This window comes from Rattus rattus, chromosome 11 (assembly GCF_011064425.1).
Source record: "Rattus rattus isolate New Zealand chromosome 11, Rrattus_CSIRO_v1, whole genome shotgun sequence".
Classification (NCBI taxonomy): Eukaryota; Metazoa; Chordata; class Mammalia; order Rodentia; family Muridae; genus Rattus; species Rattus rattus.
This window is the reverse complement of record NC_046164.1, coordinates 25,390,948-25,404,246: the sequence shown is the minus strand read 5'-3', so window position 1 is coordinate 25,404,246 and position 13,299 is coordinate 25,390,948.

The window sequence follows — 13,299 nt, the reverse complement described above, 5'->3', positions numbered from 1 at the left end:
TCCTAAAACATAACAAACTGTAACCAATGTAAAGCACATTAAAAAAAGACGTCCATGTTATGTTCCTCAACTTCTTCTGAACATAGCCCTAGAGTGGTTGGTAAACCCAGTGCCACTCTCCTGGACAAAGCTGATGTCCCTTCCTTCTGCTGGTTTTTCTTATGGAGATGAGTTTTCTTTTTAAGAAAGGGGGTAGACTTGGACTAGAGACAAATATCTGGAGAAGTGTGAATTCTATTAAAAACCTAATATAACCCGATTCAAGCTTCCCAATGAAAGAAAAGAACTCAGCAGAGGATGGGAATTCTTTCCTTTGATAAAAGTGGCAAAAAAAAAAAAAAGTAATGGTTTTAAGTAAAGGGACGCAGACTGTGAGAAAGAAACAGAAGAAACTCTTGCAAAGGTGCCTGGTCCTTGTTGACCAAAGTTTTTGGTGTAGGATCTCCAAATACAGTCAACCATCAGGATGATGTCATCCAGTGCATGCTCCTAAGCCGACTCCAAAGGAATGATCTGCGTTCTGGTGATTTTGTAAATATCTTAAAGATAGATGTTGAGGAATTAATAAAATAAATGCAAAAAATACATAGATAATGACTATAGTTTTACTCATATTTTCTAGCAAACTGGCAGAAATTATTATATTTTAAGGATTACAAAAACACAAATGAATAAGACAACATGATAACAAATCCAAGTTTTTACCCCTCTTTAATATTTGTATTTTGATTTTTTAAACTTTCTTTCTTTAGACTGACCTTGTTGAGACTTGTTGAGAAATGTCACAGCATTGTTTCAAAAAGTTGCAATGTGTTGGTTGAACTTTAAGGGACAAATAAAATCTCAGGAGAGAGAAAATAATTTTAACTCAATGTGTTTGCCTTCAACACAAATGAAAATGGAATTGCACTTGAAATAGCAGGAACTGTAACATTTACACACAGAAATAGAAACCCATCCTAGGTCGGCAGCAGAGGAGAAATAACTAAAATGAGGAACAAGTCAATTGCATACCATGAAATTTAAATGTGCTGTAAGTAATTAAAATTAATAGAATTCAAACTGCCTCATGCCATGGTTCACGTAAGTCATTTCAATGTTGCGCTAGAAATCTATAAATTATTTTGGGCAACACAGAAGATACAAGTAATACTTTTCAACGATTTTAGATCATATACCTTAGACATCTAATCTTACAAAGGCAGATCCTAGAGGGAGTATATGTGATCCACAATTCCGTACTACTCAGGCAGATTATGGGGAGGAAAAGTATCTTAGTTAGGGTTCTACTGTTGTGAACAAACATGATGACCACGGCAACTCTTACAAAGGACAACATTTAATTGGGGTTGGCTCACATGAAGAGGTTCAGTCTACTATCAGCAAGGCAGGAAACATGGCAGCATCCATGTAGGGATGGCACTGAAGGAGCTGAGAGTTCTGCATCTTTATCCAAAGAAATCCAAGAGCAGACTGTCTCCTACGTGGTAAGGAGAAGGGTTTTAAGGTCCACCCCACAATGACACACTTCTTCCAACAAGGTCAAACCTTCTAATAAGACCACTCCCTGGGTCAGCATACTCAAGTCAACACAGAAAGTACCTAAAGTATTAATCTAAAGTGTTAATTCATTGGGAAAGTTTCTAAATAACCACATATTTATTATCGCCTCCCATACAAGGCATATTAAGATCCCTTGGTATTTAAAATTTTAATAAGATTAGACAGTAGTGCGAATAATAATAATAATAATAATAATAATAATAATAATAATATAGACATATTAGAGACCTTACACAGATAAAAATTATTAAAATGTTAGAACTGCCATTTATTTTGCATAATGTTTCAGTTATCCATCACGAACAAAGCCTGAATTTAAAGAATATGTAGTTAAGTAGAAAGCAGGATAAAATAAAAATAATTTACATTAATTCTTTATACTGTCCCATTGATTTAGATATGACTGACATAGTTCTCAGTTGCCTGAGATAATAAAGATGGGGAGAGAGCAAGAGTTAATTATGTTTCTGTTGGAATGCTCTTTAGTCAAGGGTGTGGCCATTTGTAGACTCAATGGAAACATGCATGAAGATGTTGTACAAGAGACAGAAAAAGAAAGACAATAGCCTTCCCATGAATGAGTTGGTGGACTTCTGTGAAAATATGTTCAATGCCATTGGAACACTGCAGCCATGTGAAGTAAGGCTGAGACCATCCCACAACAGGAATGGAAAGTGTGACACTCACTACTCCCTTGCCACCTTCAAATCTTTTTGCACCGATTGAAGAAGTTTAATAGTTAACTGTAGTTGCCAGCTTAACTAGATATGTAGAATTATCCAGAGTATCTGTGATGCGTTACTTCAGGGAGCGACTGGATGGTGTTTCTGAAAGAAACTGGCGTATGAGTGGTGAACTAAGTGGGGGAATTTTTGCCCTCACTGGGAACAAGTGCTGTTCAACCAGCTGGAGAGCTACAAAGAAGATAAAAACAAAAGGAAGAGGAAATTGAGATGTTTCTCCTGGAGCTGAGTCACCCTTCTCTCTACATTAGACATCAGAATTGCAGAATCTCAAACTATTGCAGGACATAAAATAGTGCCACTCCTTGTGGTGCTCAGACATTTGGCCTCGGAATAAGATTTCAATTTGTTTACCAGATTCTAAGGCTTGAAACCTGAGCTTTCCCATGGTCTTTCTGGGACTTCTCAGCTTCCAGAATCATCAGTCAAGTATCCTAAACCATAATGGTAGATATAATTTGTAGCAAACTTTAATAAGGAGAGGTGCTAAGGCTCAGCCTATACCCCGTACAGTGTGTTTCCAATAGTTATCCCAGAGCCTGGATTCAGAAGCAAGGATGAATTTATGTTTTCTGGGAACATAAAGCTACAGTGTACTAGGAAAAAAGAGGTAACACATCAGAAGATTTCTATATTTGTAGACAAAAAGAACACATGCTGCTAGTTCCAATAAAAGAGGCAAAATAAATAGCTGAAAAGCCAAGCTTGACTTAAGGCACCCCTTCAGTACTAACAGTTTTAGGCAGCATCTTCCCAGAAGACATCCCTACTAGTATTAAAATATTGTTTACTCAAGGATTCTTTGAGACTAGAGTAGATGTTTGCAGAGGATAATAGTGTTATGAGCAACTGGAATAATGAAACAGAAAAATCTACCTCAGGGTGAAACTTAGGTAGGATTGAGAGATATCTAATAAAGTACGTGACGGAGCAACTTGATCACTTGGGGGTCTGTGAGGAGCTCACTGGGCTACTACAGTGAAAGAAAACAGAAGGGTCTGAATATAAACAATATTCTCTCCTTCTTACAGTGAAATATCTAGCAATCAGACCTTCCGATAGCCTTGTTTGTCTGGAAGCTATCTTGAACCACAAGAAAAGGAGTGGATAAAGAAAGGAATATGTTAACAGAAAAAAAAAAACAAAACCGCAAAGCTAACAAATGAACATTGACTGTAAAAGAAGGCAAGTGCCTAGCTCTTTACCATGAGTTCCAATGGTTAAGACAAAGGATATATTACCAAGGGCAGGTATGGCATGTATCAGTGAACCTCATGGCTGGACTACCACCTACAAGCTAGAATATTTTGCCTGAAGATATCAGGAAAATGAACCACCTCACACACAGAAGAAAATTGCATTTGGAAATGAGAAGGGTGGGGGAGGCTAATCAAAACCAGGTAGAAGAGGCATCTTTCAGATTATAATAAACCAAAAAATGTGACATTGTGAAAACAAATCAAGACTGTGTTTATGAAGGACAGACCATGCTTCATGACACCTATAGAGAGGAAACGGAGAACTTCAACTGTTAGTAAGAAGAAATCTAACTTACATAGATAATCCTATCATGGCCCTGTGAAGTTTGAAGGCTTTCCATTTTTAAAGTGCTTCTGTCTGTATTAATTGATTGATTGATTGATTGATTGATTGATTGATTTCTGAGGTATAACAGCATCTAGTTGCAAGTCAAAAACAATTTTCAGAACTCAATTCTCTTCTTCCACTACATCGGGCCCAGGGTAAAACCCAAGTTGCCAGGCCTGATGGCGAGTGCCTTCACCCATTGAACCCTCTCATATGCCCAATGTTTGTAGTGTTTTAAGCCACTATGAGGTTAGGCTCAAGGTCACTATCATGGCAAATTTTCAATTAAATTTTTCTCTATTGTATTAATTCTTTGAGAATTTCATACAATGTATTTTGATGATATTCACCCTTCTCCCAACTTCCCCCAGATTCATCACCACTTCCTCACCATTCAACTTCATGTCCCACCCCCCAAAAAATATGATCAAGAAAAGTTTGTGCCATCCATATATACAGTAGAATATATGTTCTTCACTGGATGAGGTTTAACCCAAAATGGATTATGTCCTTAAAGAAAATCTCTTCTCCTTATCCAAGAAGCCATCAACTGCTCATCTAGTTATGGGAATCGGTGTCCACTTCCACTTTCTGTGCTAAAATTTACTCTGGCCTGAAACTGCACAGGTCTTATACATGATTTCCTAACTTCTGTAAATTCTTACATGCCACTACCTTGCTACGTCTAGGAGAAATTATTGCCCTTTTAGTCATGCACTGCCTATGAGGCTTTATAATCTCTCCTCCTCCTCCTCCTCCTCCTCCTCCTCCTCCTCCTCCTCCTCCTCCTCCTCCTCCTCCTCCTCTTCCACTTTCCACTGCTGTGGATGGCTTGAGCTGCCAGCTGCGGCCATGGTGATGTTGGAGCTGTGCATTTTTCATGTTTATGACCAGTATTGCCACCGAAGGCCATGCAATTGTCCACAGTATATGCTGAAGCTTTAAGCCATGTTGATGTCTGTGATCCCAGCTACATTGAAGAGCCATACCTGGGTCCATGGCCCATTGCAAATGAAAGCCCTGTATGTGGTGTGTGCTATTGCGAGAAACAACGTGGAAGCCCATGATCCATGTGCCTATTGAACACAAAGAGCAAATATGGTGCCTTGGCAGGGATATCCATGACTGCAGATGCACAGTTTAGTAAGAGGGACATGGAAGACATTTATGAAAAGCCTACCTCCACCCCAACCCTCTATCCCCCCCCCAAATAGTAACACCCTAAACAGGAAGCCATCGAAGAGAACTCTTAAAAACTGTGATAGGATGCTGAAGTGCCACTCTCCACAATAAATGGCTTCCAGAAGAGATGTGGAAGGGAAATGACTCGGCTCCATTGAAGGAGCAGGCCACAGAGGGTTTGACCATCCTCCGATGAGTTTATAGATAACACATATTGGACATTTTATTCAAGGAGTGGGGTAGTCAGAAGGGCAATGGACAGACAGGAAAGAACTGGGAAGCCAATCTGATAGAGGTATATGTTGTAAAATATCTAAAGAATCAATTAAAATAGTGTGTTGAAAAAATGTGCAAGAAAAATATTTAATTTGTCTTGGATTTGTGATGTGTCACTGTGCCTTTTAGTAATTTTTTTATTTTTATTATGAAATATAAGAACAGAAGGGCATTTAAACAACATCTGTAGTGAGAACATGGTTCTAACAAACTTCTGTTTTGGGTAAGCAGGGTATTATGATATTGTCCCTAGTAAAACACCCTTCTTTACTGTGTCTACAACAGAAAAAGTTGTATGTTGTCTCATGTGATAAGCTTCCCTTGATATATAAAATACCATGCATTTGGTGGAGAATTTATCAATGACACTCTTAACACCTTGGAATTGATCAGAAGTATCAAAGAATGGAGAAGGAATATAAATAGCAGTCTTATAGAAAGGTCAAAAGCTAGGGTTTAGTTTTTAGAAAAGTAACAATTATAGAAGAATTTTTTTAAGAAAAAGTTCTATCAGGATCAGAATTACAATTAGTTATTTCCATTTCCATTCATGGTTAGATAAGACAAAGGAGTTGTAAGAGAAAAGGGGACACCCTGGGTCACTCTGAAATATATTATTGATAGGAATTATTGAATGCATGCTTTGAATAGTTGATGTATATAATACTCTGCAAAGTTTCAGATTCTAAACCTTCCCAGAGGTTATGCTTATGCCTATCTTCAAATAAAGATAACAAAAATAAATATTTCTATTCGTTGTTCTTCTCTTTGAAGTAACAGTATTAGGACATACCTATTAATTGGTTCCCTTCCACATGGATTTGTAGCACTGAAATTAGCTTTTGCCTAATTTTCTCTTTTCTAAGTACAGAATATTCACGTATTAAATATTGTGGGGAAGATATACAACATTGGTGATTTTGAAACTTTTTTTGTGGCACAGCCTTTTCTTCTAATAGTATTGTATGTGTTTTTCTGCATAGGTGAGGAGAATTTCTCTGGATAACATAGGAGGAAAGGGGAGGGAAAAAAGAGACTGGGGCAGAAATCTCTCAGTCCTTATCTGCCCTTAACACCTGCCCTCCCTTGAAAAGCCCAAGATGACATGAGAGACCCCTATGGCTTTTTCAGTTTAGTTTAAAAATCACTGGCCTGAATAAGCATGATACACCACACTCTTGTAATGTTTTACAGCTCACGGAATGATTCAATATGCAATCAGCCTCATTTGCCTGCCTCAGCGTCCAGGATTTGTTTTATGATGTTATTTAAAAGCACCTGGTAATGACTTTTTAAGGGTCATCATAAGCCTAATTGTATTTGGTAGAATGAAGAAAATGTCTTCCTTTAGAATAAAATGTTTTCTAAAAATATGAAAGGTTTTACTCTTTCATCACCTTGAGAAAACATAAGAAATGAAAGTGTTTACAGTTAAACAATGGAAAATTCAGCTAGAATAGACTTTGACATTTGCCAGGGCTAACATGTCTATCAGACAGGGGATGTGCTCTTTAAGATTTTATATAAAATCATAATTTTAAGTGAAATGGTTCAAAGAATCCTGTCATCCAGGGAAATATTTCTGACTTAGGATGATATTAGTAGCCAAAGACATAAAACTGGATACTGGATAAATATGACTTACAGCAGTTTAATAATTACAAACACACTTTATCAGAGAGGTCCACATGAAAGATGCATTAAAAATAGAGTGAACTCAGTTGTGTAAATGTACCACAATTTCTGTATCCATTCCTCTGTTGAAGGACATCTGGGTTCTTTCCAGCCTCTGGCTACTATAAATAAGGCTGCTATGAACATAGTGGAGCATGTGTCCTTGTTATACATTGGAGCATCTTTTGGGTGTATGCCCAGGAATGGTATAGCAGTGTCTTCAGGTACAACTATTTCCAATTTTCTCAAGAACCACCAGATTGATTTCCAAAATGGTTTTACCAGTTTGAAGTCCCACAGCAATGGAGGAGTTTTTCTCTTTCTCCACATCCTTGCCAGCATCTGCTGTCAGCTGAGTTTTTGATCTTAGCCATTCTGACTGGTGTGAGGTAAAATCTGGGGCGGGTGTTTGCATATTTCCTTGATGACTAAGTATGTTGAACAATTTTTTAAGTTCTTCTGGGCCATTCAATATTGCTCAGTTGAGAATTGTTTACTCTGTACCCCATTTTAAAATAGGGTTATTTGGTTCTCTGGAGTCTACCCTCTTGAATTCTTTACATATTCTGAATATTAGCCCTCTATCATGTGTAGGGTTGGTAAAGATCTTTTTCCAATCTATGGGTTGCTGTTTTGTCCTATTAACAATGTTCTTTCCTTTACAAAAACTTTTGAATTTTATGAGGTCTCATTTGTCAATTGTTGATCTTAGATCATGAGTCCTTGGTGTTCTGTTCAGGAAATTTTCCCCTGTGCCCATGCGTTCGAGGTTCTTCTCAGTTTCTCATCTATTAGTTTGAGTGTATCCAGTTTTATGTAAAGGTCCTTGATCCACTTGGACTTGAGGTTTGTACACATGTATAAGCACATGTCAATTTGCACTCTTCTACATACCGACCGCCACTTGAGCCAGCACCATTTTTTGAATATGCTGGGTTTTTCCCACTGAATGGTTTTGGCCCCTTTGTCAAAGATCAGGTGGCCATAGGTGCGTGGGTTTATTTCTGGGTCTCCAATTCTATACCATTGATCTACCTACAGGTCTCTGTACAAGACCATTCAATATTTATCACTATTGCTCTATAATACAGCTTGAGGTCAGGGATGGTGACTCCCTTAGTTCTTTTGTTACTGAGAATAATTTTTGCTCTCCTGGTTTTCTGTTATTCTGGATGAATTTGAGAATTGCTCTTTTGATCTCCATGAGAATTGAGTTGGAATTTTGATGGTGATTGCATTGAATCTGTAGATTGCATTTGGTAAGATGGCCATTTTGACTATGTTCATCCTGCCAATCTTAAGTGGATATTAGCTCAAAATCTCAGAATAGCCAGGATGCAACTCACAAACCATATGGAGCTTAAGAAGAAGGAAGATGAAAGCGTGGATCCTACACAGAAGGGGAAACAAAATAATCACAGGAGATAGAAGGAGGGAAGGACCTGGAAGGGAGAGAGGAGTGAGAAGAGAGAGGGGGAAAAATAGTGAAGAAGGATCGGGTATTGGAAGGGACAGGAGAGAAGTACAGAGGGTCAGGGAATCAAATAAAAATATGTAGCAGTAGAAGATAAGGAAGCGGGGGTAGCCAATAGAAAGTCCCAGATTCCAGAGAAGCGAGAGGCTCCTAGGACCCAGTGGGGATAACTTTAGCTGAAATAGCCAACAAAGGGAAGATACAACCTATAGATTCCACCTTCAAAAGATAGGCACAGACCCCAGTTAAGGGATGGGGCCACTCATACATCTCAAATTTTTAAACCCAGAAATGTTCCTGTCCAAATGAAAGACAAGGACAAAAAATGGAATAGAGACTGAAGAAAAGACCGTCCAGAGACTGCCTTACCTAGGGATCCATCCCATCTGCAGACACCAAACCCCCACACTATTGCTGATGCCAAGAAGTACTTTCTGACAGAAACATGGCATGGCTGTTCCCTGAGATGTTCTACCAACACCTGACCAATAGATGCAGATACTCACAGCCAACAATGAGAATGAGCCTGAAGACCCTAATGGAAAAGCTAGGGGAAGGACTGAAGGAGCTGAAGTAGATTGCAACCCTATAGGAAGAACAATATCAACTAACCGGACCACCCATTGTTCCCAGAGATAAAACCACCAACTAAAGAGTATACATGGAGGGATCTATGGCTCCAGATACATATGTAGCAGAGAATAGTCTTATCTGACATCAATGGGAGTGGAGGCCCTTGGTGCTTTGGAGGTTTGATGCCCCAGTTTAGGGGGATGCTAGAGTGGTGAGGCAGGAGTAGGTGGGTGGTTGCAGGAGCACCCTCATGGATGCAAAGTGGAGGGGGCAGAGGGAGATGGGATTTGGGACTACAGAGGGGTAACCAGAAAGGAGGATATCATTTGATATGTAAACAAATAAAGTCACTAATAGGAAAACAAAACAAAACATACAAACAAACAAACAAACACCAGAGAGAACACCCAGAGACTGAGAGGCGGTTTGGTTATATAAGTGAAAGGTCCTCACAGTTCCCCACATAAGGATTTCACTGCCTTGTTTGGACAATTCCATAAGAAACTGGAACATGATCCAGAAGATTAGGCAAGACTATATCTGATTCCTATGAAAAATGCCTAGCAGGTAAAAATTGAATTGAAATCATTATAGTGATGAAGCATTTCTGATTTGATTTTGTACCTTCTCTGCAGCTTTTGTCTACCACATAAGCACGCAATTTTAACTATTGAATGAATTGATTATCTAACAAACGAGCTGACACCCAGAGCAGCTCCTTGTCTTTACTCACACTGTTTTCCATCCATGCCCTCCCTTCACTCCTCCCTATTTAGTAAGTCCTGCCCTTCTTGAGAAAAAAATAAATAAAAATCTCCTAAACTTTTATATCATTAAACAGTATTTTAAAATCCCAACTGTCTCATATCTTTTCTGAACTCCATTACCTCTACTGAGAATTAAGGGATGCCTTCGTTATAAGTCACTTAGGCATGCACCTCTCTCTCTCCGCCTTATAGAACTCTTAGAACTACAGAATGTTCTTGTGTCTTGTTGCTTCCTTAGTTCTAATGTAATTCCTTGCCTAACATTAGCAACTCAAAGTTCATTTCTTATAGTTCTAGAGTTTTGGAAGGATACAGTCAAGACACCGAAAGATTTTTGTGTCTGGTGCGTGCTCACTGCTTTCTCCGGATCTCTTTCGTCTTTTACACCCTGTGAGAGGAGTCAGACATTTTTCCGGAGCTTCGTGTATATGAATGTCATTCATAATATCTATACCCCATGACCTAACACTTCCAAAAGTAACCAACTTCTGATACCTTAGTGATTCAAGTTTCAAGATACATTTGGAGGAAAGGACATTAATCCTATAGAAAATACATATTATATCTCTTACACATTGTGTCAATTGGATCGACAATTCTGAATGACAGAAGCAAATTTCTGATCACATACAAACTTTTCTCTGCAAAATCTCCACCCATAACCAGCCTCTTAAGTTTCATCTTGTCGTTCCAGGTTCGGTTACATTTTAAACCTCGTTTTCTACCTACATTTTCAAGCATGTATCCCCTGCCCACTGCACATTGCTGTAAGCACTTGACCCCATCTCTAACATGTTTCACAGTTTGTCTTGGAGATCTGAGTGCTAGTGATGTTGTATATATTTGAGAGTGACCTAATAGTGAAGGTGCACACATGAGTGCACATGTGATTTCCCACAAGGGAAATTCTGTCTGACGGAGATTAATGTGTAACTGTCTCTGTGTCCCTCATAACACTTAGAATTGGGCAATCAATAGTTGCTAGTGAACTGAAGGTTTCCCTAAACTGAAAAAGGAAAATTTTCTAGAACTTTAATATCCGGGAAAAGGGCATTCCAAATTAGACATGTCTATATAAAATGAAGTCTAACATTAACAAATAAAGTTCTGAACATCAACTCATTAATCTCCTTTATTTCCCCATTCATATCTGAGTGTGCATATTTTTCATTCTCATACAAAGAAGTATTACTATTCTTAGAAAAATTGCAAAACAAAAAATTGATTTTCTTTCTAATAACGTTTTTTTCAAAGAAATACACTGGACTTAATAGTTTTGCAGCTGTAAGAGCTTTTGAAATACCAAGTTAAACAATGTTGAACTGATTCCTTTGCCACTGAATCTCAATACATTTTTAATGCACTGCAAATATGAAACAGAGAAATTGTATAGAGAATTCCCTTAACACACTTTGCACTTTTTGTCCCAGAATGTATTACATATTAATGGGATGGTATTCAGTGAAGTGATTAGGGAGATGCTCTTCATGACTATTTATTGATTTTTAACAGGATTGTAAATCTATCACAGAGACTACAGACTACATCATTCTTGCAAGGAACAAAAATTTAATAACACATGAAAATATCAGTATATTAAAAGACAGAGAAAGAAACAGAGACAGAGAGACAGAGAGAAAAGAGAGGGAGAGAAAGAGAGAGCTCAGAGAGGCAAAAGAGGGACAGGGAGATGATGGAGATGGAGATGGAGATGGAGATGGAGATGGAGATGGAGATGGAGATGGAGAGGGACAGGGACAGGGACAGGGACAGGGAGAAGGAGAGAGAGAGGGACAGGGACAGGGACAGGGACAGGGACAGGGACAGAGACAGGGACAGGGAGAGGGACATGGAGAGGGAGAGGGCAAAGGTGTTTCCAAACTACTGAAGACTTCAAAGTTCTCTTGGTAATAGATCTTCAAGACATTGTTTTCCAGCATTTCAGTTTAACCATCTTTTGTGCTACTTAAGTGTTCTATAATTTAGGACACGTTGAAAACTCCATTGTGAGTTTAGCAGATCTATTCCCATTACCCTTAATATAGTCTATGTGGATTTCTCTTATTCACACTTCACATTTTAAGTAACACCTTCACAGAAATGGCTTCTGTATAATCACATATCAAGCAAGATTTGTTCATGCTTCCAACCAATGATGACCAAAAACACATCTCAAGCCTAAGAAGTAGGGTTCCTTCACAATACAGTGGGGCAAAGATTCCCTGATGGCATGAAGAGCTATGAGGCAATCTTAGAACTCACTCAGTATAGGATTTGAAAGCGTACCTAGTTATTATTCCATGACGTACTCTTTACAAGTCTTTCAAATATTAGCCTCACTAGAGTAATGTAAGCCTTTCATATTTACTCAATTACATGATTTTAATTACATTACATTTTACCTTCATGAAGGATATTTAGACACGATATGAATTTCTAGGAGAGGAATAAAATAAGAATGTGGACCAATGACCTCATGGTTAAACAGAAGCACAGCCCAGAGCTTGGTGTAGCTCTACAGTCCGCAGCAAATGTCTGGGGACCCCAGAATAACATTAGTTCAAAGCTCTAGCTGACTTAAGAGAAACAGAAACTCCCCCATTGCAAGCTGAGTGACTCAGTTGGCCCAATTCTTCGTAGAATAATTACAGAGTATTCGGTGGAGGCTTAAAGAGAGGGGAACTAATCAAAGCCATGGGACATAAAAAAATCAATCATTATTCACAAACACACATACTGTCTCTCACACAAAATCGTCAATTAGCTTAGTAGAGAACTTTAAAGTTTTTTATGAAAGCACACAAAAAGCAATGAGTTCATGTTATATAACACATGTCGGTTGGAAGTCAAAAGTTTCCACGTGTTTATAAGCATGTTCTTTCCTCTCTTCGTCCCATGAATTCTCTCTCAGTACTAAGCTTCAGGGAAAGAATGACAAAAGCCTACACCATCGGTACACTTCCTGTACTACAGCAAATTCGAGCCTGGTAGCTCTATTTTCCAGGTCGCCCTTGCTTACTTACTCATTTCATACACTAAAGTCCAAGAGAAAAACAATATCAGGACCTGCCTGAGGTCATTGGAGAAATACACATATTTTTTTTTACAAACTCAACATTTGCTGCTCTAGTGTGAAATGGCTTTTTTTGCGATTAGGCATGAATGCTTGTACCTCTGTGTGCTAGGAGCAGTGAGGGGGTACACTTGTCTAGAAATAGGGGGTGTAATCACTCAATCAGGCATTTTTTCCTTCCAGTTTCTTCTACAACACAGGCAAGGGGAGTGCTAAAATAAATCGTCCAGATAAAAATTCGAAATACATTAAATTTTAAAAGTGTAATACAAGATATTGCACTTTCTAAAATATATCCCCACTTCTGTATTTATGTTGCTGACTTTAAGATTTCTCTTTTGTAATTCAAAGCACATAACAATTGGCTTGCATTCCAGCGGAAATAAA